At 43.4% G+C, this 22948-nt stretch overlaps 1 long non-coding RNA gene across 5 annotated transcripts in view; it reads left to right on the top strand.

Moving 5' to 3' along the window:
• Positions 1-637: 637 nt before the first annotated feature.
• Positions 638-22948, top strand: part of LOC103564662 (uncharacterized) — a 38588-nt gene continuing 16277 nt past the window's right edge. Inside the window, exons 1-2 of one of the 5 annotated variants that reach the window (XR_011541474.1) lie at positions 659-840; positions 13930-14126. This is a non-coding gene — a long non-coding RNA (uncharacterized lncRNA). Of the gene's footprint in view, positions 841-13929; positions 14127-22948 lie in introns of all 5 variants that reach the window. The other 4 variants (XR_011541475.1, XR_011541473.1, XR_011541472.1 and 1 more) reach the window with 4 other exon arrangements.

Raw genomic sequence — 22948 nt, forward strand, 5'->3', positions numbered from 1 at the left:
TATTCAGTTAAGGAAAAGGCAAGAGATCAGGGTTTACTGCCTAGTGGTCATGGTCATTTAAGTCTCGTGGGTAGATGTACACATGCTACTACACACGTCACATGATCTAGAAATGGCTGCTTGCTCCCTCCCAGAGGAGGAGAATTTAAAACCTTATTGAGATTACAATGGGGACAGTTCACTTCAGTTCACTGAAGAGCAGTTTGAGGCGGCTAGAAACGGCTTCAGCCAGCTTGCTTGTGGGAACCTTCTGCGGTTAGGCTCTTCCTGTAACTTTCCATCTGTAAACACTCAACAGATCGTTAGTTTCTATCAGATCCTCTGTACCCTTTCTTTGCCTAGTTCCCTGGTCACAGTATCTGTGCCTGTGTGCCTATCTGGCAAAACTACGTCAGACTCCAGTTGTCAACAAAGATCAAAATGAAGTGAGACTAATTATTGCATAGGGTGAGGTGAGTTTCAGTTGTGTGTGTTTATAAAGAACGATCACAGTTGCAAAGAATCTCCTGCCAACGCTACCTTTCAATGCAAATGTCCCTGCAGAGGACGGAGGACTTCTGGCTGACTTTCTGCCTGCACACCTAAACTGCAGGGGGCTGTCACTCAGACACAAGGGGGCGAGTCTCGCGAACTGTCCAATCAGAGGCGGCGCCGGGGCAGGTGGGTGGTGCGAAGCTCCCCTAACCCCCCGGCAGGTGCTGCTCCGGCCGCGCTGGGGACCGCGTCTCCCCGCCATTGAGGGCTCTACGTGGCTCTGTCACCTGTTCTGTCCAGTTGTGACCTGTACCAACCTCAGGAGTTGTAGGAAGGACACAGGGGGACCCAGGAAACCTAGAAATGGTGAGGTTCTGGGCAGAGGCAGCATGTGAGGGACGCGTGTCTGGCCCAACATGGACTTCCCTCCCAGCTCCTTCCATGTTTGTGGTCCATTGTTGCCCACACTTAACGGTCCTGGTGGCTCTGCCGCAGCCGCTGTGACCTGCACTGGGCGTGGGGGTCATAAGAAGGACTCAGGGGGACCCAGGAGCCCTAGAAATGGTGAGAGTTCAGCCCCGGGGGCAGGACGCGGGAGCAGGGGCTGGTGGGAAGCGGCGGGGCGGGCCCGGCCTCCCGCGGTCCCCTCCGGGGTCTGCGGCCCCGAGTCCGCGGTGGCGCCGCTCGGCTCTCAGGCCCCTCCGGCCGCAGCGTGGGGGCGGGGCCGGCAGCCGGGCCCGGGGCGTTCTGTGGTCCCTGCGCGCGGCGACTTGGGCCGGAGCGTCTCTGGGCCGCTGTGTGCCCGCAGCCCCGCGTGTCCCAGACGGTGCGGGGCCCGCGGGAGGGCCCGCAGGACAGTCGGGCCTCGGTCTCCGGGGTCCGTGCGCGGAGGACCTGTGGTCTGTGGGTCCTCAGTCCTTCCTTTCTTCCTAGAGGACACGTGTTTTTTCTGAATTTTCCACATATATTTGCAGCAGAGTCTCAATCCATGACCCTGCCTCCCCAGCCTGGCCCTTCCCAGGGTTTGCAATAAATGCCTAAATTTCCAGTCTCTCCCTGAATTCCGAAATGCCAACTTCCTGCCTCGGATGCACAGCATTATTGTGAACTCTTTGTCCTCCGTGTTTGATTTGAAACAGACCCAATGTGATAATTGTTTATCATTTTCTCACAATCAATGGATGACTGTTATTAAGAGATTTACTTTGTGTGTGTGGATATTTTCATGAGTGAAAAGCAGCCTATAACTACCTGGAACTACCTTGTATGAAATTCTGTGACTCTCTCCCAGGATCTTTCTGGGCACAGACATCCTGTGGGAAATCCTCTGGGTGCAGGTTCCTCTTGAGATACTTCCCTGGGTGATCTGTCCTGTCAGCACTGTCCCTACCTGAGTTAGTCACCTTTAAAAGATTTATTCACTTTATTTGAGTCTCAATTTTTCAGTGAATAAAAGTTTTTTTAATCAACACAAATTGAAACACAATATAAAATATTTCCAAAGAGGCAAGAAACGTGCATTTCAGAAAAAATTAAAATATTCCAGTTTTACAATGCATGCTAAATTCTTCTCTCCTTATTTTCCTCCCATCGTGGGTAGTAATATTCTGAGGTCTGTTCTTTTATTTTGGGTGAGTTCAAATGGATTTCCAGGGCTTAGACTTGCAGACCTGCAGTGTTCAAGTAGGATTAATAGTTTATAAAAAAATTTACTGTCATGGAAAGAATAAGAATACTATATTAACATCTTTTTTTTTTCCCCCAGAAAGCAATACGTTCTTCTGGGATTTCTTGTTGAGGCAGCAAAGTGCCACACAATGTTTTTCCCTCATTTCCACATAAAGACTGGTTTGAGTGATTTAGCTGGATTGTTCAAACACCAGATTTGTGTATTTAAAATATCAGTGGTGGTCCAAAAAACCCCTGGTCTGGGCAGATGCCTGAGGGCAGTCAATTTAAGTTGAGGCCCCCTTGAGCCTGCAGAGGGAAGGCCTTGAAGGCCCAGTTGTCCTTCCTGGGGAGCCTCCCCCTGCAGGTGTCCTACTGCTCACACCCCCATGGAAGGAGCCTTTATCCTGAGAGGAGCTGCAGAGCCCTGGAGAGCTGGGGGTGCACGTGCTCATGGGGTGGGGAGTGAGGCCCTTTCTGAGGTTGTCACTGTGGTTCCCTTGGGCCTGTTTCTAGACATAATTGGAGTTTTGCATCCACAGTGTAGGTGCACTCAGAGAGTAATTTGTTTACACTGAGAAAGTCTGTGAGAGTCAGGAGCTCTGTGTCCTGGATTAGGGCCCATTAATCTGGGGGTCCATTTGGGTCAGAACCTTAAACTGGATCCAGCTGAGTTTCCTCACTGTGAGAATGGAGCCTGAGAGAGGGAGCATGTGCACTGTTCCCTGGGGAGAGGAGGGTGTGTGGGGCTCCCAGAGCTCCTTCCTGTGGCTGCTCAGGTGCCCTCCCCTCCTTCTCCAGGAACTGACCCCCTCCAGGGCTCTGACTCCACCAGGAGAGTCAGGAACATGGGACCTTCTGACTGTGGCTTTCCTTCTGTCCTGTGGGAAGCAGGCTGCTCATCTGAGCTGATTCCAGTATTTGTGTTTCTTTCCTTTGGATTCCTTTATCAATGGAATAGTGCAGACAGTTGGGTCCAGTTTCCCTTAACATTTGGACTCTGAAACTGAAAGTTGATTGAGAGAGAGGATGCGAGGAAAGGAAGACAATCTGTTTTTCATTTTTAGACCGGTTTTTCTATGTGCATGTCTTTAGAGAACATAGAAATTAAAAATGCTAAAGCAAATGAATTTCTATTTTAACTGATGTGAGCTTTATGTAAATCCTTAAAAATCCAATACATTTAAGGGGCTAAACTCAAACCTCTATTGCATTATTATACACTGCTTACTCCTGAAAATACCCCAGTGTGAGACATAGGGGAAGGACAAACTAGGATGCTGCATGTGCTTTTAGTTAGAAAGAGATTTGAGAATTTTATATTGTGTGGTTTATATTTCTGTAACTATTTGTGTTTAGAGGAAGTAAATCATAGAATGGTTTCCCATGTACTAGAGTTAAAATTAAAGAACATAAATTTCTCTTTATTTGAAATAAATCTGTAAGACAGAAAATTTAAACTTAAGAATACTCACTACCAACACATCCTGGTCCCCTCCGGCACTGTTACTCAAGTCACCCCCTAATACACAGTTTTGATCATTTTTCAGCCTCTTGTTTGTGTTTCTTTATATAAGTCAGTCGAGAATGCATATTTTTGTTACCCACTTTGTCCTTGTAAGGAGCAGTCAGACTCCACATTTTTGGGTGCCTGCTCACAGCTTAAGCCTCACCCAGCCTCTTCCCCTCGTGCCCCAACCTGGACAAGCTGAGGAGGAAGCCTGGGTGCTCTCTCCTCTAGAGCAGGCAGGAGATTCCCACCACACCAGCCCCTGCCTGTGTGCAGAGCTCTTGCCCCGGCCCCACCCCCAGGCCCAGTGAACCCCCAGGCCAGGCTCCATTCCTTGCTTTCTGAGCCCTGTGAGAGCTGCTTGAGAGGCTGGCCCTGCCCTCCCCTCAGACCTCTATTATGTGAGTCCTAAGCCTTTTCCTACCCAGTGTGTGTGTGTGTGTGTGTGCGCGTACCACCCTGGCGTGACTCAACAAGGGAACCACCCCTCTGCAGGGACCATAACAGTTGGTGCCCTGAGCCGCATGTCCAGACATGACCCCCACCCGTGGGTCTGTCTTCTCTTGCTCTGACTTGCTCCCCTGCTCTGCTGCCTGGTGGTGGCATGCACTGTGGGCCGCTGCTTGCTGGGGAGCGCGTGCTGGGAGCTGTGCTGCTCCCTGTGGCATTGTTGACCCTACCAAGAATCAGTTCTAGGATCAGCTGACCAGAGTGGGCAATTTTGAGAATTTATAGGCATTTGGGAGCAGGACTGTGGGATTGGGGCCTCCTTAAATGGTCCTGGGTGAGTGTCTTTGCTGAGATTTATCTCTGTTAGAGTGAAGATGAAACAGAAGCTGTCCTCGCTTTATATACCAAATGGATGGGGGTGGACAGGACTATACCCTTTGCAAGAGGTGAGTCCATCAGAAGGTCACTCCTGAAAGAGGTTTCATTTTGAAAAAGGAGAAATGAGGGGAAAGGCAGACAGAAGGTGGCAGGCTGAGTCCACACTCCTTAAGACCAGAGGGCTCCCCAGGCCCCTTCAGTACCTCTGCTGCTGCCGCTGCCTCTACTGCCACAAAGATCCTGACCTTCAGGGTTATAGAGGACAACACCCATGGCACCCCTGTAGCACAAGGTATTTGTTCAAAGTTGACTTAAGCCCAGGGATTAACCCTATAAAGCAAGCAGTTGTCACATAGGAGGCTCCTAACCCTGATAGCACTGTGTTGAGGCTCTTTGCTAAAAAAAAGTTTATAAATACCAGGGTAGAGAGGCACTCCCTCCCCTGGATTATATCACTTGGGGAAATAAACAGGAAAGATCAGGAGGAAGGAAACAATAGATAAAATACTGAAACTAAGGTCCGCAATTTGCCCCATTGTAAATCCAAAATATACTGAAGAATTTACATAACAAAACAGGTAAAGGTACACTGCTTGGCTTTTTGACCTGTAAAACATAGGGTCTGAATTAGTTTTCCTATCTGATATAATGCACTATTTCAGAAACCTTCAAGCAGTTAATCAATACTATGTGTCAAACTACAGTTTTACCTGGGATCCCACTAAATTTAAGGAAGGTGTCCCTCATGATCTTAGGGGTGTTAATGAACAATATAGAGGACAAATCAAACAAGTGTTTCATCTTTAGCCATCAGAACTATGGTCTTGCCTAAATTCTCCATGGTCATAAAACCTGTTGTCCTACTGTGATCCAGTGATCCAGAATTAAAATTAAGTGAGTCTTTGCCAATTACAAATTGGCTTGACAAATTGGGACCTTACCCCACAAATCAAGTAGTTAATATGGCCCAATGTAAATTACACAAGGACTTGAAGGATTGAAAAATGTATAGGAAACCTACTTAGTGAAGGGTTGTTTATTCCCAGTGCTTCTTTTAACGTCCGAATTTGTCCTGTTATTAAACTGGAAAGAATGACTAACACCTCAGAGTGATTTACCTCAACTCGAGGCTGTGGTTGCTCCACACAGACCCCTGTTCCCGTTCCCACAGAATGGAAATTACTGGCCACAGCCAATCAGCAATTGATAAATATCCTGCTCTCACAGATTTGGCTAAGTCTGTTCTGTGCAGTCCTGTGTCCACAGCCTCTCAGCTGCACTTGGCCTTCCCTCTGAAGGGACATGATGCCCCTTTACTGGGTTGTCCTCATGGATCTTCCACAGCTGCACCCTCTCACAGTCACTGCAGGCGGGGTCTGAACTGCATCCTGGTTCCTCCAAGAACACAGGGACGATGTTCTATTAACGACACATGCTCTGAGGACATTCAGGACATACAAAGGAGCTCACAAAAAGTGGATGGGACATTGCCACACATATAATGTGTGGCTCTGATAACTTTGTTAAATTTCTGTAAATTATTTGATAATCTGAGACCCGCTTCTTCTCTGACACCATGAAGAAGTAGCTATTGTTCCTCTCGGCACCCACTACATCTGGTAGGTTCTTTTGATGTTTGGGAGGCAATATATTCCTTGTTTACAAGTTTTACTTGACCACATTTGTGCTGTTAGTTGCGAATTTGCCACCTTGAATAGGCACTCTCAGCACAGAAGTCTGGAAACTCTACAAAGTGGCATTCGACCAAACTCCAGTTATTGTCCTCAAAGATTTTCTGCCAGTTAGTGGCTTCTGTTTTCATTCTCTTCACACTGTTTCATTGAGCAGAAGTTTTTCATTTTAAAGAAGGCAAACCTCTTTTTTTCTATCTTGGATCTTGTTTTTGGTGTTGTGTATAAAAATTAATCACCAAACCCAGGGTCACCTAGATTTTCTCCTATTTTATCTTTTAGGAGCATGGTACTTTTATGTTTTACACTAATATCCATGATTCATTTTGAATTAATTTTTGTGAAAAATGTAAAGTCTGTGTCTAGATTCTTTTATATATATGTGGATGGCTAGTTTTTCTGGCATTATTTGTTGAAAAGACTTTTCCCATTGAATTGCCTTTGGTCATTTGTCAAAGATGAGTTTACTTTGTGTAGATCTATAGGAAAACAATTGACTTTTGCATATTAACACTTTCATTGATCCTTTCTACTCCCGTTTTTGTTTCAATAGCATTTGTTTCTGCTCTGATTTTTATTATTTCTCTCCTTCTGCTGACTTTGGGCTTTGTTTGTTCTTTTTCTAATTCAATTAGTGTGGTTTGAGATAGCTTATTTAGGATTTTTCTTGTTTGTTATGGTGTGCCTGTATTGTGATGAATTTCCCTCTTAATACAGCTTTTGCTGCATCCCATATGAGTTGGTATGGTATGTTTTCATTTTCTTTTGTCTCCAGATATTTTTTGATTTCTTTAATTTCTTCAGTGATCCATTGCTTGTTCAATAGCATGTTGTTTAGTCTCCATATCTTTGTCTTTTTCTCAGTTTTTTCCTTGTAATTAATTTCTACCTTTATAGCATTGTGATCAGAAAAGATGCTTGTTATTATTTCCATCTTCTTAAATTTATTGAAGCTTGCCATGTTTCCCAACATATGGTCTATTCTTGAGAATGTTCCATGTGCACTTGAGAAGAATGTGTATTCTGCTGTTTTGGGATGGAGTGTGCTATATATGTCTATTAAGTCCAACTGTTCCAGCTTTTCATTTAACTCCATTGTTTCCTTGTTGATTTTCTGGTGGATGATCTATCCATTGATGTAAGTGGAGTGTTAAGGTCCCCTAGTATTATCGCGTTATTATTAATGTCTTCTTTTAGGTTTGTTAATACTTGCTTTATGTACTTTGGTGCTCCTGTGTTTGGTGCATAGATATTTATAAGTGTTATTTCTTCTTGATGGAATGTCCCTTTGGTCATTATATACTGCCCCTCTTTGTCTCTCTTTACCTGCCTTATCTTGAAGTCTACTTTGTCTGATATAAGTATTGCAACACCTGCTTTCTTTTGTTTGCCATTGGCTTGGAGTATTGTCTTCCATCCCTTTACTCTGAGTCTGTGTTTGTCAATGGAGCTGAGATGTTTTTCATGAAGGCAGCATATTGTTGGGTTTTGTTCTTTAATCCATCTTGCCACTCTGTGTCTTTTTATTGGAGAACTCAATCCGTTTATGTTTAGGGTGATTATCGATATATGAGGGCTTAATGCTGCCATTTTATCACTCGTTTTCAAGTTCTCCTTCATTTCTATTGTTTCTTGTCCTGTGTATTTTGGTCTACCAATCGAGTTATGTAGTTTTTTATGATGTGTTTCTTTGCTTTCTCCTTATTTATTATTTGTGTCTCTGTTCTGCTTTTTTGTTTAGTGGTTACCCTGAGGTTTGTATTCCTAATGTCGTGAATAAGATAGTCCCTTTTCTGATGGCCTCTCATTTCCTTAGACTAAACCGATTCAGTCCCTTTTCTCTTCCCCTCCGAAGTTGTTTTTCTTACATCTTATTCCATCTTGTGTTATGAGTTTGTGGTTAAAACGACAAGATTATTTTTGTTTTTGATGTTTTCCTTCTCTTTGTCTTTAATGTTATACTTGAGTATTTGCTATCCTGCTCTGATTCTGTCTACCTATTTATCTCCTTATTCCGTGCTTTGTAACCCTTCTCTCCCCCCACCCCCGCCACTTTTTTTTTTTTAGGTATGAGGGCCTTCTTGAGGATTTCTTGTAGGGGCCGGTCTCGTGGCTACGAACTCCTTTAGCTTATGTTTGTCTGGGAAAGTTTTTATTTCTCCATCATATCTGAAGGATGTTTTTTCTGGATAGAGTATTCTTGGCTGAAAGTTTTTGTCCTTCAAAGATTTGAATATTCATTGCAGTCTCTTCTATCCTGTAAGGTTTCTGCAGAGAAAGCCTCTGAAAGTCTGATGGGGTTCCTTTGTAGGTTATTTTCTTCTGCCTTGCTGCCCTTAGTATTCTTTCTTTGTCATTCAGTTTTGCCAGTTTCTCTACTATATGCCTTGCAGTAGGTGTTTTTACCTTGACAAATCTAGGAGATCTGGTAGCCTCTTCCACATGGATTTCCTTCCCTAGGTTTGGGGAGTTCTCTGCTATTATTTCTTTGAACAAACTTTCTACTCCTTCTCTTCTTCTTCTTGAATACCTATAATTCTTATATTGCATTTCCTAATTGAGTTGTATATTTCCTGGAGACTTTCTTCATTTCTTTTTAGTCTTAGTTCTCTCTCCTCCTCTATCTGGAGCATTTCAACATGTCTATCTTCGATTATGCTGATACGTTCCTCTATGGTGTCTACTTGAGCATTCCAGGAATCCATATTTTGTTTTATTTCTTCCATGGTGTCTTTAATCTGTAATATTTCTGATTGATTCTTCTTTATAGTTTCAATCTCTTTTGTGAAGTAGCTCCTGAACTCGTTGAATTGTTTCTCTACATTCTCTTTTACCTCATTAAGTTTTTTGATGATAGTTGTTTTGAATTCTTTGTCATTTAGATTACATATTTCTGCATCCTCAGGACTGATTTCTGGGTACTTGTCGTTTTCTCTCTGGTGTGGAGATCTAAAATAATGTTTGATATTGCTAGAGGGAGTGGCTCTGTTTTTTTGCATCCTGGTGTTATTTAGTCACAGTTACCACCTATTGCCACTGGCTGGGCGTCAAGAGCCATGTATTCTGAGCCCTCTGCTTCCTGCCAAAATCCCAGGGGCTGGAGCTGTGCTGAGCAGGTGGCGGGAGGGGCACTTTCTCCTGTGTGCTCTCAGGGTTTTCTCCCTCTGCTCTCACTATCTGCTCTCCTGGGGTGTTGGTTTGATAAAGTCACCCCCTGCAAAAGCTTTCACCCCAGTAGAGGGCTTCCCTATAGGCTGCAAGGGCCCTTGGGAGTCCTTGATGTTCCTATGAATGAACCTCCCCTCCCCAACTCTGTCCCTCTTGGAGGCCACCCGCAGTCTCAGATTGCAGTCTTTAGGGGAGGGAGTGAAGTTTTCTCTTACCCCATTCCGCCTCTGAGGGGTTCTCCAGCCTCTCTGCCCTCTGTGATATGGCTGCATGGGTCTCTCCAACATTTTTTGTATTGTGTTTGGATGTCCTCCGTGGGAGTATGAGTGTCCTTTTCATTGTATATTGCAGGGGAAAGATTACTGGAAAAACTCACTCTGCCATGATGCTGACATCACTCCCAGCTTTTGCATATTAACAGTTTATCTTTCAGCCTTTCTCTACACTCTTCTTAGTTCAAGAGATTTTCTTCATTATTGGGGATTCTTTGAGATATTCTCCATAGACAGTCTTGTGTCAGAAGGATAGTTTTATTTCCTGCTTCCAAATCTATGTACCTTTTATTATCTTTTTGTGTCTCATTTGTGTGCATTAGATATGAATTCCAGTACAAGGTTGTCTAGGAGTGGTGGGAGGGGACATCCTTGCCTTCCTCCTGACCTTATCTGAAAGTATCTAGTTCTTTCATTGTAGTCCAGTAATATTGAACAAGAGCCCAGTTGATGTAGAGGGAGGTGTGGGCAGAGGGGAAGCATTCTATAGTCCAGTGATTTGATCTCAATCTTTTAGTGAGCCTGTGCCCCTGGATTTGACCTTCTGTATAATAAGAAAGATATGTAGCCTTTGTCCTCAGTTCCTAGCAAAAACCTCTTGAAGCCCTTGGAATTACTTGAGTGATAAGGGTGATAGAGTGTCTTTTGTTTTAACGAGGCAACTCTGGGCCAGCTCCTAGATGGCTTCAGGATGGGGGTTGCACACCAAAAATAGCAAGCCTTGATGAGAGGTTGGAAATTACTGCCCTAACTCCCAGCATCTGTGAAGAGGACAGAGGCTGGAGCCTGAGTTCACAAATGGCCAATAGCCAATAATTTAATAAATTGTGTGCATGTAATGAAACCTCCATCAGGGTGCTTAAAGACACGATTCAGAGGGTTTCTGGGCTGGTGAACACATGCAGGTGCTGGGAGGGTGGAGTGTCCAGAGAGGGTGTGGAATCTCTGCAGCCTCCTCCACCTCCACTCCCCTCACCCATACCACTGCCCTACTTTGCCATATGCATCTCTGCCTTTTTTCTGATCCTGAGTTGTGTACTTTGTAGTAAACCAATAATAGTAAGTAAAGCCATTTGCTGAGTTCTCAGAATTGTTTCAGTAAATTACCAAAGGTAATGAGGTGTTGAGAGAATCTGTGAACCTGTAGATGGTTGTGTAGAAATCTTGGGAGACTGGGCACCCCATTTGTGGTTGGCATCTAAGGAAGGTGCAGTTTGCAGATCTGCACTCTTAATTCGTGGAGTCTGATGTGAAGTCTGGGTGGTTAGTGTTAGAATTGAATTGAACTGTGGGACACCTCTGTGGTGGTGTGGAGTTGGAGAAGTGACATTGGAACACACACCAAATGTTTGGTGACAGGAGGGGAATAAAACCCTATCGTCTTCATGATTGCCTCACCTTTGAGATCAGAAAATGCTGGAAGAGGCTCAAGTTGCCTATTTCAGTGCCTTCTGGTCAGTTAGGCTCTGGGAAAATCCCAGTCAGTTACACTCTTGTGAAACAGATTGTTTTTAGGTCATGCCTTGTTAAGAACAAAATACTTTCAGGAATTTTTTAAATTGCTACCTTTTTTTTCTCTCTTTCTAATTGTGGAGACAGTGGTTTACCCTGTGACCTCAATTCTCTGATGGAAGAGTTGTTGATTTCAAGTTTTTTGCCTTTTTTCTTTTGAGAACTGGAATCTGGCTTATGAGTTCCTTGCCTGACACACTTGAGACCAGAAATCTCTGACCCTTTTTTCCCAGTTTTATTAAGAAAAAATGGACATACATGACTGTATATATTTAAGGTGTCCAACATGATGGTTTGATTTACACATGTTATGAAATGATTACCACAATAGGTCAGCTAACATCCATCTTCTCATATAGGTAAAAAGGAAAGAAAAGAATAAAGAAAATGAATTTTCTCCTTGTGATGAAAAGTCTTAGGATTTACACTCTTTATAGATTTCCTATATATCATACAGCAGCGTTAGCTCTAGTTGTCATGTTGTACATTACATGCCTAGGAGTTATATATTTATAACTGGAACTTTGTACCTTTTGACCACCTTCCTCCAGTTGCCACTTTCCCTGCCCCCACCCCACACCTCTGCTAACCACAAGCCTGATCTCTTTTTATATGAGTTTGGTTTTTTTAGACTCCACATATAATTGAGATCATAAAACACTTGTCTTTCTCTGACTTATTTCACTTGGCCTAATGCCTTCAACTTTCATCCATGTTTTCACAAACGGCAAGATTTCCTTGTTTTTTTTTATGGCTGAATAATAGGCCAATGTATACTCCATTGTGTGTGTATATATATATGGTATATATATATATACACTACAACTTCTGTGTCCATTCATCTATTCATGGTAGGTAGGGGCCTCAGTGAGTGAGGATGTCATCATCAATCATTGTCTTCCCACCATCTAGTACATCTTAAGCACTCTTGGAGGTACTGCTTGAGTGTAGATGTGAACAGTGGACAGCGACACCGAAAGTCCTGCATTCTTGGGATTAAGAGCAATAGGTCCCCATAAAGATAAATGCATAGACAGAGTTTGTCTTCATTTTAGCCATGGTCAAATGTTTTCCTGCATGTGCTATTTGACCATGATCCAAATATATGGGTATCTAGACTTGAGACTTCCATTGCTTTGGGCAATGGGAAGTTGTGGTATTAATGTTTTTGTTTAATATCAGTTGAAAGGATTTGAAATTGTCTTTTGATGCAGCATATCATTTCCCTGCTCTTCAGTGTGAGTGACACAATTTGTACCCCATGAAACCTTCGAGTTTCTCCCAGTTTGAGGAGGCGGGGGGGGCGGGGGGCATCTGGTCATCTGCACAGCTGTAGCCCACCATGGGTTTTCCTATGAGTAGAATGATATCTGTGCAAGTTCAATGTGATTTCCTGGCTAACACACTGAAAAGAGCTATGAATGTTTAGAAACCAGCTCGACACAAGGTTGACATAAGGGAAGCCATATTGTAGAAAAGAGACTATGTTGTAACTTTGAATGACCTCTGACTAACTAACCCAGCTGGATTTGCACCCTCCAGGAGATCCACCTGCTCTGTAGATTTTATGACCCCTGCTAGTATATATACCTCCCAGCTGCAATAAGACAATAACTTTATTCCTTTGAGTTCCTTTGGAATGTGATGACCCCCCAACAGAGAATCTGTGCTGACTGCCATTGTCAATGGAAACTGAAAGATCTGGTGTGGCAACTCCCAGTCTGTAACACCAGTAGGTCAACATTCCTAACCCTCTCCCCTATAACCCACCAGCCTATATAACTGCTTCAAGATTCTGTGCCCCCTTTAAGATGGTTCTTTTGGACATTGGTCAGCCATCTTCCCTCTTGCTAGCAAGCTGTAATAAAATGCCCATTCTCTGCGACCATCTTGCCTCTTGACGATTGGCTTTTGTCTTGCGGCGAGCAAATCATGCCCTTAGTGCAGTAACAGTATTGATCCAAGCAATAACTGAGGTGAGCTGTAGACAGACACACAGTATCATTTTGAGTAATATCCTGTGTGGTGGCAAAGGAGGTGAATTAGTCATCCTCAAACTGGGAAGTTTTCGATGCCTTTTTGTAAGAAGAGTAGCTGGGAGGTTTTTGTTTCAATGAGGCACAAAGCCCCAAAGCCCATTTTTGCTGTTTTCAGGGATCATTTCCATATGTTTACATTTCCAGGAGATGTTACGGAAGATGGGGTAAAACTTGACAGCTTTTGTTTCATTTAACAGCAACAGAAATCCAAACTTTTCCCTTTTTAATTCAGCGCTAATTAATATTTTCTTAGCACTGTAGTGATTATATGATCTTATAAGTATGAGTATTTCATTTGATCCTCTCCTGTGATGCAAATGAAGAAAGTTAAGCTCGAGGTTTTACCCAAATTCACATAGCTCATAACAGTGGAATCTCTTAGTTTTGAAGGCATAATTTGTGCCCCTCTCCTGGGCAATATCAGAAACTTCAAGCTCACAAAAACACTGCAAGGTTTTCATAATTATGCCGGTTTACAAATGTGGCATCAGAGTTTCCAAACAGGACCCATAAGTCAACATGGTGTTCCACCTATATGACATTCTGGAAAAGGCAAAGGTATAGGAACCTAAAACAGATCTATTCTTAAGGGCAGGAGGGTTCACTACAAATGGGCACCACTAGAGTGTTCCTTTAGGGTGATGGACTGTTCTCCATCCTGATGGTGGTGTAACTATACGCTTGTGAAAATTCACAACTACTCAAAGTAGTATTTGTATATATAAAAACAGTTAATAGAAAGTAACAAAAATGTTTTCACATGCTAGGATAATTTTGAACTCTCCTGAACTTTGATTGCTACGTGTGCAACACTTCCTTCCACCACCTTGGGATCCTTCTTAGGAAGAAGTGGCAGGACTGTGGAAGAAGGACATCGGCCACTGCAGACTGTGCCTGGTACTGAGTCTGAAGTTAGAAAGCTCCCTCTAGGGCTACATCTGCCCTCGTGTCCTTCACATAACTGGTGAGAAAGTGATAGGGCTCCCAGCCTCCATCTTTGAGTTGACACCAGGTTTCTCAGTTTGTATCCTGGGAATGCAGTGGTCTGAAACATAAAGGTGCATCTGACACATCTCCACACATAGGATCTGCCTGGGTGCATCCTCGTCTAACCCTTGGGCATCAACATCCTGTCTTCCTGGAACAGGTCTTGAGACCATTTCCAGCTCTTGAGTTTCCCATCTCAAGCCTACTCTGTGCCTCCTTGCTGGGAAACGTGTTTAAATGCAACACCTGTCCACTCTGGAAATGTTCTCTGCTGTGTTGAGATCAAAATCAAAGAGCTAGTTATTTTACCAGTAAGATGAATTTATTCATGACCATCAGAGGAAGTACAATTCAGGACATGAAAATTGGTGACACATAGGCAGGTAGGGAGAACAGAACAGATGAGCTTGCTTTTACAGAGGAAAGAAGGAAGCTGTGATGGGTTGTTTGGAACAGAAGTCTATTGGATGAAAATGAGAGTTCAAGTTGGTGACAGTAGTGGTTTCTCATTGGCTGGGCTGTTGCTGGTCATGGAGAAATTCTTCCCTCTTCCTGCTGGGGTCTGTAAAGCAAGCTTTTTCCTGTTGGGGAATGGGAGGGACACTTCCTATTTGAGTCTGCAAGGTACAGCCAGAAGTAGTGTGTGAGAGCTCCCCCTTCAGGGCTTCTTGACTCCATTCTAAATGAGATTTCCTGTATTTGTTTTCACATTTGCAACCCCACACGTCTGTGAAGCGAGGCAGTGGCAGAACCCAGAACACATAACATGAGGCACAGGACCCTTTTGCTGTTGTTGTTGTTGTTGTTGTATTGTTTTATTTTGTTTTGTTTTGAGGAAGGTTAGCCCTGAGCTAACATCTGCCACCAATCCTCCTCTTTTTGCTGAGGAAGACTGGCCCTGAGCTAACATCCATGCCCATCTTCCTCTACTTTATACGTGGGACGCCTGCCACAGCTTGGCTTGACAACTGGTGTGTAGGTCTGCACCCGGGATCTGAACCTGTAAACCCCAGGCCACTGAAGTGGAACGTGTGAACTTAACCACTGTGCCACCAGGCCAGTCCCAGCACAGGCCCCTTGAATGCAATACTCCCCGCTGTCACATAGACATCCCCTCTGCACCAACAAGCACAGTTTCACAGTAGTCTCAATACCACCAATAATGTCAAAGAGATGCCCTGACTTCTCCGAGCTCTGGGAGTCCCTTAGGTGCCCAGTTATACCTACATCACTCTCCCTGAGATCTCTGGAACATTCCACCTTGTGGTTTCAGTGGTTCATGTACTGACCATGCCCGGCTCCCTCACCCCAGAATCCACCTCCTGAGTGAGTTTGGAGCCCTCCCACTAAGGCCTATGCTTACGTTTTTGGATCAGGACTCACCCTGCAGAGTTCCAGCCCCAAGGTCTGTGGGGAATTGTGATCTCAGCCAGACCTTCCGCAGTCACAGGGCCCCCTCCCTTCACATGGCTCCTAGAATGCAAGTCACCACGCCAAAGGAAGTGATGAGAAAAGGCAGGATTTTCTCCTTTTCCTGAAGTACACAGGTGCAGGAGGTGGTGTCTCCCCTTTGCTGGAGGCCACACCCACAGTTTGTTGAAGGGAAATGGTAGACATGAGCCAAGCCAGGTCCCCACGTGCTAATGCAACAACTTCCAGTGCTTTCCTGGGTCCCCAAGGTGATGTCTCTGTGGCTGGTGGACCTGGGATCTGAGATGCTCTTGGCTTGACCCCCATCAGTGAACGTTCCAGGGCAGGGCAGTGATAAAGGCCTCCATGAGGATGGCCCGCAGGGATGAACTGAGGTCTGCACACAGGTGAGACCTCAGGGGGTGATGGATCCCAGACTGTGGAGACTCCAGTGGAGGATACAGTGGCTCGGTGAGGACACACAGACCTTTGTTGTCTGTACTCAGCTTCCAATGGGAAAGCAAAGTGAGGAAGGGTCACATGGTGAGGACACGTTTCTGGAAATGATCATAGCAGCGTGAGGGGCTGGAACACGGTGATCACTGCAGCCATCGCGGGCCCTGACTCTCCCTCTTCAGGGCCTGGGTGGTGGGTCTCTGGGCCGTTATCTCTGAGGGTTTGTGACTTTGGGTGTCTGTGTGTGGGTGTGTGCACATATGTGTCCAGTGAGAAAGCCTGTGTGATTTTGTCTGCCTGTCTGGGGGGCTGTGTGTCTATGTCCTTAAAATCTGGAATGCTGTTATGTCATTTGGTGTCTAACTGCCTGGGTAGCACCTCCCTCACCATGTTGAATTGAACTGACGTGAGCAGACAAATCCTTGTCTTCTTTCTGATTCTATTAATTGTGTGTTTTATTTTCTGTCTCTTAAGATGTGTTGACATCTTGGGTGGCCTCTCAGACATAGGGAGACCCTGCCCCTTCCAGGGGCACCTCATTCCATGTTGGCAGTGGACAGCTTATCTGGAGCAGGCCTCTCACGTGCATCCTGCCCGATCCAGTGCCCTGTCCCTACAGACCTCCTTATCTGCCTCTCACACGCCAGACAGTATTCCCTGCCCTAAACCCACCCAGGGCCAGGAACCAGATGACTGAGGGCCGTCCCTGTGCCCCAGAGGCTGCTGGGATTGTTCAAAGCAGCCAGTCCTGAGCTGCTTACTCTGCCCTGACTCACATTTCCTGTGGACCCAAATGAAGGCTGTGGCCTAGGTTTGTGTCCCCCTCCTGATTCTGCCTCCTGAGCAACCCTTGAGGCAGCCCCTGGGACCTTACCTGGCCTGGTGTGCCCTTATCTTGGGAAATGTTAGTAACAAAAGTGTTTCAGTGACATTGGCCTGTCCATGTTGTCACTTAGTCACCTCTGTAAATTAAAATCTCAAGGGTAAAAATTGGACACTAATCCTGAAGAGAAAGTGTTTAGTGAAGATGGTGGAGCCACCGTGGGAGGACGGAGTGAGGTCTGTGGGAATGTGAGTCCACAGCAGAGCTGATGTTTCCCAAGGAGCCTGCAGCAGGGGACATGGGGGCTGAGCGAGGAGACACTCATCTTTGGTCCCCTCACTGAGCTCACAGTAGAAAAGCAAAGTGACAAAGGGACAGTTCATGATGAGGGAGTTTCTGGACACATTTATAGCAGTGAGAGGGGCTGGAACATTGTGACTGCAGCCATTTTGGGCCTTGACTGCCATCCAGTCTCCCATTTTGTGTTTTTTGTAGAGTGTCCTGTTGTACTGTGTTTTGGCAGGAAGGGTGAAATCCCTTCCCCATCTGGAAGGGCTGAGACCCCTCTCTTTGGGTATTGGTTTGGGTGCCAGGAGACACCCCTCTACCAGGTGGGATGGGAGTGAGAGCAATTGACTTTGTGAAGACCTGGGCCTGTGATGAGGTTTGTGTAAAGCTTCCGTGTGTGTGTGTCTGTCTCTCTGTGAGCCCCAAAATACAAGAAGTACTGGTGTGACAGGCCTTCTGGTAGGTGCTTTGGTGAACAAAGAGAACAAATATCCCTGTTTGCTCTAAAGCTGACATTTCAGGAGAGAAGAAGGAAGATATATTAGTAAAATTATACCATGTGTCTGATGATTGGCCCTAAAGAGTAAAGAAGAGTGGGGAAGAGTGGGGAGGGCCTGGGCTCTGTGTGTCTGTGGGAACATCTGTGTCTCTGAGCCGTTAACTCTGAGGGTTTGTGAGTTTGTGTGTCCTATATGTGCCATGACAAAGTCTGTGTGATTTTGCATGTCTTTCTGTGGAGCGGTGTGTGTGTCCTTTGAAATCTGGAATGGTTCGGTTTTCCCATGTTCTTGCCTAACTGCCCTGGTAGCGCCTTTCTTACCACGTTGGGTGGAGCTGGTGAGAGCAGACATCTGTGTCTTCTCTCTGATCTGAGAGAGAAAGTTTGCAGTCCTTCACCATCAAGAATGACGTCAGCTGTGGGTTCTTCGCTGATGCTTTATTTCAGGGTGAGGGAGTTTATGCTAGTTTATTGCGTTTTCCTTGTGAAGGGGTGTTGAACTTGGTCTAATGCTTGTTTGTGTCTATTGAGATGATGCTGTAGTTTTTGATGTTGATTCTATTAATTGTTTCTTAAAATTCATTTTCAGATATAAAACCAACATTTCCTTCCTGAGTTAAATTCCACGTGGTCATAGTGTTTAGGTCATTTTATATATTGCTGGATTCAGTGCACTAGTATTTTGTGGTGGCTTTTTTCATCTATATTAAAAAGAGGTATTGTATACTGTAGTATAATGTATATAGTGTGACATTATCTCATGCTGCATATAGTGTGTATCTGTGTGTATGTGTGCATATATTAAAGATAATGTAGAATACAGTATATATATATTTTTATGTGGTATATGTAGTATATTACCTGTATATAGTATAGGTAGCATATAGTATAGTATTTTATGTAATTAGTATATATTATATATAAGTAGAATATAGTATATAATTAACATATGTACAATTAGTTTTGTAGTGTATAGTATAGTGTTATGATTTTACAGAATATTATCACATTCTTATCAGTCTGTAGCATAGTGGGTATCATTACTATGTCTGTCCACAGAATTATTCAGATAAGCCATTCACATCCTCCCATGGGAACATAGGGGCACCTCACTGTCCTGATACCCCAAAGCCTGCCTCCCCACACCCTGTTTGTTTTCTCTGCTTCTGAGTGAAACTGAGGGTCGTGTGTGTTTCAGAAATTGTAATTAATTTATCAGCCTGAGGGTTGAAGTGAGGCTCTGCGGTTTGGTGTTTAGTACATTCAGAGACGTGTGTGACCTTCTTATGTATTTGAGTGATTATGAGCAAGATTCTCCCAGAGTGCTTTCTCCCAAAAGGGTGACCTTGGATACAGAGCTCATGTTGTTCTTTTTCCAGGCAGCTAGATGATTGGCAATAAACTATGAGTGTGTAAAACTATGAAGATGAGGTCGAGTGTTGGCCAGGGAGTCTTCTAGCATGATTGCCTGGAGTCTGACTAATCCTGCTGACCATTGGGTCCCATCCTTGATCAGGGATGGCCTGGTTAGGGACCATCATATAATGGTCATATGACTACTGTTGATATGAAAATAGGTGCAGGATTTCTTTTTACATGTACAAAAAGCAAAGAATATTTCACAATGTCAGCCACTTGGCCTTTGCGTATCAAAGGGGAGAAAAATATGTATTTTAAATGGCTTCTCTTTACATAAATGCTGAAAAGACTTGCAAGAAATGAATTACATTGTTATCTACATGAGCATGGGGAATCTAGATGCCAAGGCTAGAAGACATGCTAGGAGCAGCCTTTAGGCATACTTTGAAATCTCAGGCTGAGTTTTTGAACCTTGATATTAACAATAAACAATACATGATAAGCCAAAAAATGTGTATGAACCAATTTTATTTTAATAGTGTTGAATATCAAAAATTCAACAGAGTAAACTTTAAAGATCTAATTGGATTTTTTAAGCAATTTATAAATTGGGGGATCCTATTCAGCAAGTAGAGAGGAGCTCCAAAGGGCTACAGAAAGGGAAAGGTTTTAAAGGCAGGGCAAGGAAGTCATAAACAGAAAGAAGGATTATTTTAGGCATTGTTAACCTCCATTTGGGGACACAAGGGTCTTATTAGGTGGATGATCTCATCTTCTTCTCGGGGATGGAGAAGGCCCATGTGGCAGATTACCTCATTGGTAATGAACAAAAAATCCCAGACTCACTGGCTAGACTATATTCCTGGGAAAGTTGAAGTTGCAGTTAGGTTAGTGATTAAGCCCCAGTTTGGTGATGTGAGCCCAGCAAAAGGACTCCATTTTGGGCCTGTGGTTTGGTTTTTAACAATAGCTAATAATCAAATGACTAACGCATTTTTGATGGGAAGCCACATCTCTACGTATTAATCCTCTAAAAAAATTTTTTTATTAAGGTTATAAAAGTTAACATCCTTGTGAAATTACAGTTGTACAATCCTCTAAAAAATTTTTGAAATGTGCAATACATTTCTAAAAGCCATAAAAAATTGATTTTCTCAATTCTGTTTCTCTATAAAATGGCAAGTGATGTTACAGTCTGTAGTGCCATTTTTTTTTTAAAGATTGGCACCTGAGCTAACAACTGTTGTCAATCTTCTTTTTTCCTTTTTCTGCTTTTTCTCCCCAAATCCCCCAAGTACATAGTTGTATATTTTAGTTGTGAGTCCTTCTAGTTGTGGCATGTGGGACGCCGCCTCAGCATGGCTTGATGAGTGGTGCCATGTCTGCGCCGAGGATCTGAACTGGCGAAACCCTGGGCCACCGGAGCAGAGCATGCGAACTTAACCACTTGGCCACGGGGCCGGCCCCCCTGTAGTGCCATTTTATATCAATCTGGAGAGCATTTTCTGATATAGGCAGTGTAGTAAATGTACTAGGGTGGTATAATAATATCAGGAGCTCCACTGACCCACTCTCCAATGAAACTGGTGAAAATTAAACTGGCTCAACTCAAGGTTGACATAAGGGAAGTCATATTGTAGAAAAGAAACCATATTGTAACTGTGGATGACCTCTGACTGAGTAATCCATCTAGGTATGCAGTGTCTATACATAAAGAGCAGGAGATCCACCTGCTCTTCAGGTTTTATGACCCCTGCTTATGTGTGTACTTCCCTTTTTCTCTTAAGCTAACTATAACTTATACCAATGTGGTAAGTTATAGCTTTGTAAGTGGAATTGAAACGTTTATCTTTTTCTCCCCACCTGATCTCTCCAGAATTTGGAAACTCTTAGTGAGTAAATCTTATTTTCATGGTAATGTAGTTGTTTGCCTAAGTTCAATAAGAATCTGTTTTCCTTATAACAGGACACAATTGGAAACATTGTTTGTATTACCAAAGCTTTGACTGGAATGCCATATTTTTTTTCCTTCTCCCAAAAGCCCCCCAGTCCCTAGTTGTATAGTACCAGTAGTAGTTGTAGGTCCTTCTAGCTGTGCTGTGTGGGACACCACCTAGGCATGGCTTGATGAGCAGTGCTACGTCCGCACCCAGGATCCGAACCTGGCGAAAACCTGGGCTGCTGAAGAGGAGCATGGGAACTTAACCACTTGGCCACGGGGCCAGCCTCTAGTGGTTTTATTGTTATGCAGATTATATCTATTAATAATATAACCAATAATATCTTGTTACACTTATTTCCTTACCATCTATAATCACTTTAGCCCAACACAGCTTTGCTCTCATCCGTGACCTTTGTGCTTTTAATGAGAAACAAGTTACATATATATTACATTTCTATATGAAATAAGAGCAACAGCACATTAAATACATAGCATTTTATAGAGTTCTTTGATATTAGCTAAGAGAAGAAAGGAGAAAATAGGTATTTATTCTGTCTTTCATATTTACATAATTACTTATACTGGTGTTTTTGTTTTTTTATGTTGATATCAATTACCATCGTGGGCCACCTGCTTTCAACCTGAAGAACTCCTTCGATAATCTCATAAGACAGTTGGCTATTAATATATTTTCTCAGTTTTTGTTTATCTGGGAAAGTCTTTATTTCATCTTTCTATTTTGCAAAGCAGTTTTGGTGAATATAGGATTCTTGGTTAAGTTTTTTCTCTGTGTACTTTGAATATGTTATCCCTCTGCCTTCTTACCTCCACTCTCTCTGCTCAGACAAGACCTGTTAATTTTACTAGGGTTTCTGTAAGAGTTGGCTAATATTTTCAGTTGCTAGGTTTTTTTCCCATTGTATGGTTCCCACATTCCTCAATGTTTGCATGCCTCATATTCCACCCATCCCTCCCCACCCCCACTTCTTTGGTACTTGACATAAAGAATCCCAGAGCTCTTGGCTCTGGTGGGAAGTTTGAGTCCCACAGCCCCAGCCTGGGAGCAAGGACTCTTCTCAGTCTGACCACAGGGTGTCACACGTGCTCATTAAAGTCTCAGGAGTACATATTACACTAGAAGGAAATTTAGATCAATTTTTGCCCACGTCCCTAGAAACCTTTCAAATGTTAGCCTCTATCATATCCAGATCTAAGGAAATTGATTCCAATTTTCACTGATGTAAGAAAAACAATAAATCATTATGTAAATGTGAGATGACCAGGAAACTCCTCCCCGTGCCCCAGCTTTATCAAGGTATAATTGACTAATAAAATTGTCTGTATTTAAAGATAACAAGTGATGACTTGATATATGTATATAATTTGTATACTTGAAATTTGCTAAGACAGGGGCTTAAGCCTTCTCACTACACATGCATGCACGGGCGCACACACACGTGCACGCACACAAACACAAAGTACATAAGTACCCGGGAGTGGAACTGATGGGTCATATGGTAGTTTTAGTTTTCATATTTGAGGAACTCCCAGACCTTTTTGAACAGTGACAACACCATTTTATATTCGCACCACCCATCTAAGAGAGTTCAAATTTCTAAATATATCCTCAACAAAAGTTGTTGTTATCTCACTTCTTGACTCTAGCCATCCTAGTGGTTGTGAAGTGGTATCTCACTGGGGTTCTGATTTGCATGTCCTTGACACCCAAGGGTGTCCAGCATCTTTTCATATGCTTTTGATCACTTCTCTATCTTCCTTGGAAAACAGTGTATTCAGATCCTTTGCCATATTTAAATAGAGTTATTTGATTATTTAAAATTAACTTTTAAGAGGTCTGTAGATATTTTCAATGTTGCTTCTGTATCAGATATATGATTTGCAGAATTTTCTTCCATTCTGTGGGTTGTTTTTTCACTCTCTTGCCTTAAAAATATTACTCTTAATTGTGGGAATATACACATACCATAAAATTTACATTTTCACCATTTTGGAAGTGTATAG

This window comes from Equus przewalskii, chromosome 6 (assembly GCF_037783145.1).
Source record: "Equus przewalskii isolate Varuska chromosome 6, EquPr2, whole genome shotgun sequence".
NCBI classification, from domain to species: domain Eukaryota; kingdom Metazoa; phylum Chordata; class Mammalia; order Perissodactyla; family Equidae; genus Equus; species Equus przewalskii.